The sequence below is a fragment of the Gopherus flavomarginatus genome, chromosome 4, assembly GCF_025201925.1.
Source record: "Gopherus flavomarginatus isolate rGopFla2 chromosome 4, rGopFla2.mat.asm, whole genome shotgun sequence".
NCBI classification, from domain to species: Eukaryota; Metazoa; Chordata; order Testudines; family Testudinidae; genus Gopherus; species Gopherus flavomarginatus.
In genome coordinates this window covers 208,639,164-208,644,228 of record NC_066620.1, presented here as the reverse complement: position 1 = coordinate 208,644,228, position 5,065 = coordinate 208,639,164, and the positions used below count along the sequence as shown (strand labels likewise).

The window sequence follows — 5,065 nt, the reverse complement described above, 5'->3', positions numbered from 1 at the left end:
CCAGTTCGCACACACACCTTTTGGTTTAGGTGGGGCTTATGTTTGCAGGAATGTTAACTGAAGGGCAAGTTCTCACCTCTGAATCTAATGGGGTTTTAACCCAGCCCATAAAAACATTCCCTCACCTCAGCTTCATTCACCATCCAGAGGAGGCCTGAAACCCATCCCCTACAGAAATAAGTTACAATGGCCCAGATGTCTTCACATCACCAACCCAAGATGGTGGCGCCCAGGTAGTGTGCTGCGTCACTGTGGCCCCACTGGGAGGAGCATGATGCAGGCAGCAGGAGTCCGAGGAGGCCGCCCTGGGAGCAGGCAGCTGCAGAAGCTGTGGCTGGTGGTGCAGGAGTTCATACAGGTGGCTGGAAGCCACCCTCCTCCTCCCCTGTGGGGCCAGGAGCCCAACCCACATGGGGCTGGAGCAGGAAGAGCCACCAGGAGCTGAGGAAGGAAAAGTGCAGGCTGAAGTGGAGTTGCCAGTGCTGCCTGCACCACCAGGAGCTGGGCAAGGCAGGAGCTAGCCTGGGTGAGTAGCCAGAGGGCCAGGATAGGGGCCCAGAGAGATGCCCCTGCTCTGCTGCAGTTCTGGCCTCGTCACCTCCTAGAGACCAGCACCGGCAGCTTTCCCAGGAGAAAGCTAAGCAGCTCTTCCAGCAGGAACCCGGCGCCTCTGCTGTGGCCTCTGTACAGAAACAGGCCTTGCTGGTGGCCAACGTGGAGAAGGGGATCCGGCAGCTGGAGCGGCGTCTGGGGCTCAGCAAGCACAGGAAGAGGGGGGCATCTCCTCCATGCTGCACAGCTTCACGCAGAATGGGCTGGGCTATATGCTGGAAGTCCTGGGGCCCGAGACCACCCTCTCCAGCCTCTATGAGGAGAGCAGCAAGGAGGATCTAGATCCAAAGAGGAAAAGGATGCAGATGAGGGGCACCTAGATCTGAAGGAAGGGAAGAAGATGATAAGGAGGATATCAATATGGAGTCACTAGATGAGGAGTGGTGGGGAGCTAGATAGGGAGGAGGAAGATGAGGAGGGGAAGTTAGACAGAGATGAGGAGGTGAGGATAGAAAACACTTTAGAAACCTCAGAGAAGGCAGAGGTGGAAAAGAACTGGGAGCATGAGAGGAAAGGAAGCAGAAATCTTTCCATGTCCCCAGAGGTTGGTGGCATACATAAACCCAACAAAGCCAAGACCTCCAGAGAGGAGACGAGCTTTCGCCATAGGGCTCCAAAGTGTGTTCCCCCTCCAGTGAGAACAGCTGATGAGACAGTGGATTAAAAGAAGAAGGAAGAACTGGGAAGACTGAAGAAAAAAGTGAAAGGTCTAATTAGCAGGTTGAGTGAACCAAATTTGGCCTCCATAAGTGGACAGTTGGAAGAGATATACATGGCTAACAGTAGCAAGGACAGGAATAAATGCTAACAGATGTTCTTATGAATGCTTGTGTTATTGCAGTCATGATGCATGCTGGATAGATGGATGATGGCACCTGTCATTTGGGACAGCATTCTTCATCATCCCGTGGGAACTGAGGCTGGTGCTCACTTTTTGGAAGTGGTGGTAAGGAAATTTGATGAATTCTATCAAATTGATGCTGAAAGGAAAGAACGGGATAACCTGTCTGCTGTCCGTATAAGTTTCACATAGTGCATTTGCTGCTGATCTCTCATATTCTGAAGTCGCTCATTAGCAGTTTTACAGAACAGGGCTTTGAACTGATTCTGCTCCACCTGGAAAATGTGAGTTTTTCCTTGAGAAAAGATAATGCTTTGGCCCTGAAGGAGCTGGCCTGGAACAAAGCACATGCTGTGGGAAAGAAATTTCAGGACCAGTCTAGGGTTCACTTTATACTACTATAACCCTTCTGCCCGTTTGAGTTGGCAGCAACAAGGGCCGGGTTCAGTATCCAAGGGTTCCGTTTCAATAACACAATGCAAAACCGGCTTGACCCCCCACCCAGTGACCTGGGACAATTACATACCACCCCCTGGGCTCCTCTAAGAGGCAATACTTCCCCTCTTGCAAGCACGTTGTCTGAGTTTAGCAAAATCCTTTTAATAAAGGAGGGAAACAATGCGGCATCATGTTGGGGAAACACCACAAACAGGATTCATAACACAAACAATGAGCAAAAGACCCACCCCCAAGTAAGTTTGGCAGTATCCTTTCCCCCTCAGGGTCTTAAGTCCAACAACCCAAAAGACCACCCCCAAGTCCCAAAAGTCTCTTCAGTCCAGCAACCCAAAAATCACCCAAAAGTCCAACAACCCAAAAGTCTCTGTCCCTGGTCAGTGCAGTCCCAGATTCAAAAGTTTATCTGCAGAGTTTTACACCCCCGCCCCCCCCCCCCCGCAGCCTTGGTGGAAATTGGGGAGGTGGAAAGGGGCATGCAGGGTGTTAAGGGGCACCTTACACGATCCGAGGCCAACTGCCTCACCTCTCCATGGCGTTCTGCTGCAGCCTCCACCATGAGCCACTCCACTCCACCAGCTGTTCCATGAGCTGTGCCAGCCATCCCACAAACTGTTCCACTCACCAGCTACTTAGCAATATATCTTCAGCTCCCCCACTAGTTAACACAGCACTCAGTGATCTCAGCTCTTAAATAATTTTAGCTTTTTGGCAATTTCAGCTTGTAGTAGGGAAGCCCCAGATCTGGTGCACCATTAGCCCAAAGTGAATTCAGCACAGCAGCCTGTAACTAAATTCTTAACAGAAGCAAAATTAGCTGTGCTATTCAACAGTAGAGATTGGAATAGGTACAACTGGTATTTCTGGCCCTCAAACAGGAACCTATACCATCAGATACACTACACTATACAACTCTCACTCTCCATTCACCGGGTGTTGGAACCCATGTCCCTTGTCTAGCGAGTGCTACTTAGTTGATGGTGAGTCTCTCTGTCAGAAAACAGTTCCACTGGCCTTGATTCACATAATCAGGGTAATAACACTTTATTCTTCCTGCCCCAATAACAGAGAAACTGGGGATCCCACAGCAGTCAAAATGACCATTTGGGCAGCTGTGGGCTCACGCTAGGCAGAGTGGGTGTGCCTATGCAAACAAGACCAGCCTCTGAAGTTCTTTTCCACAACTCACCACAATTCACCACCAGATGTTAGGGTAGAGCTCATCCTGACTCTGCTTACACTACTATGCTGGCACTAAAAAACAATGATATACAGAAAATTCCAGGTTACGACTCTGAGCCAGTTGAGAAGCTGGGCAAGCTGCAAAGAACACAGGTCCACCACAGTGGTTCTGGAAGATAAACTCAACTTTGTGTGTCATTGGAATCTCCCCTCAATGCTGACTGGGTTGGCCGTTAGTGGATACTAGGGTCATCCTAGAGTGGAGTACCAATGACTGGTGTTACCAACAGCAAGACTCACCACAAACTGCCTGTAGGAAAGATGAGTTCAAAGATACTGGAGCTTGCTCGTAAGCAGAGAATGCACATGGACATCAGGAGAAATATTTGTTGTGTCTTGATGAGTAGTGAGGACTTGTTGGATGCATTTGAAAAACTTCTGAAGCCTGGACTTAAAGATCAGCTAGAGAGACAGTTCGTGTTCTCATAGACTGCTGCCTGCAGGAGAAGACATATAACCCCTTTTATGCATATTAGGCTCACAAGTCTTGTGAATATGATAGAAGATTTCAGACAACATTCCAGTTCAATATGTGGGACGAACTCCAAGATTTGGGAAACCTGTTGGCTGCCAATTTCTTTAACCTGGTTTCTCTCTTGGCCCACTTGCTAAAGACAAAATCACTATCGGTCTTCAAGTTCTTGGGTGATAATGCACCAAGCCAACTGTAGCTGAAGTCAGTGAACTAGATAAATCTGAAGTCCACTTCTTGCAGCAAGTCTTGTATATGCTATTAATAAAAACAGACTTGGTAGAGCTGACCATCATCTTTGGAAGGTTAACGGGCAACCCAAAATTAGGAATGTAGCGTGAAGGTTTGAAGCTTTTCCTTTCCCACTTTTTCCTGAAGAATGTAAAGCATACAAAAGCACTGAACAAGCCAGCTTACTAAAAGAAAGAATTGAACTAGTCGGCAGGAATTTGCAAGACAAAGAATACAGATTAAAACTAGAGTTTTAGTCTTCAAATAAACGTGCATGGAAAATAAGAACGCACAAAGCCTGACCTTGACATTTTTCACAAACCAAAGACTTGAGGTGCTGAGCAGGGCTGTAATGCTTCAAAGGACTCCATGTTTTGGGGTTATGTAGCACTGCATACACCCAAAACATGGTTACATGGGAGAAAATAGACACAGAAAAATAGAGCACGGAAGAAGAAAAATAGTACAGATATTTATACATTAGTGTGCATTGTTTTAAAAAAGTATTGTCTTTCCCATCGACCTCCGTTCTGTATACCTCCCGTTGCCAATTATCATCAGAGGAGATAGCTGAGTTTCCTTTAAATTTTAGTTAATTCCACGTATCAGTCAGCAAGCAGTAGACTTCAGCAACCCCAAGCTTCTAGCCGTCCTGATTCCTGCAAGCTCCTGGGTTAAGACTGAGGTTGATACTCAGAGCTGCTCACTTTTTTACAGGTATTATTTTAAACAAAACACAATGTGTTTCTATGCTGTACTCTGACCTATAATAGTCTATGTCTGATTTTAACTGGAAAGCTTTTTAATAGCACAAGAGTATTGTTAGTTGTAAAACAGGCCACTAGATGGTGCAGTCACTGGTAAAGTTTGTAACTACTCTCCAGTTTTAAATAAAATTGAACTGATTGCCTTAGGAAAAAAGCCCAACCCAAAATAATTTTATTCCCTCCCAATTTTCTTTGAGGCTTGTCTCTGCTCTTTCCTTTTATCTGCAAGAGAAGGGCCCCTTTCAGACAGCCCCTGAGGAACGCCTATTGTTTCTGTGGAATTTGCTGGCTGAGCCAGACACTGCCCATTCTGTTCATATGGGGGCGGAGGTGGTGGGGAGAAGGGCTCATTGCTGTCACAACTTTCTCAGCGTCCACAGTTAGTCTCAGATTTGGGTGGGGGCAGCCATGCAGAAATCCTATCCCCCTGATATTGCTTTAAAG

At 47.1% G+C, this 5,065-nt stretch overlaps 1 pseudogene; it reads left to right on the top strand.

Moving 5' to 3' along the window:
• The first annotated feature begins 271 nt into the window (after nt 1-271).
• On the top strand, nt 272-4,111 carry LOC127050133 (nucleolar MIF4G domain-containing protein 1-like; annotated as a pseudogene).
• The last annotated feature ends 954 nt before the right edge of the window (nt 4,112-5,065 follow it).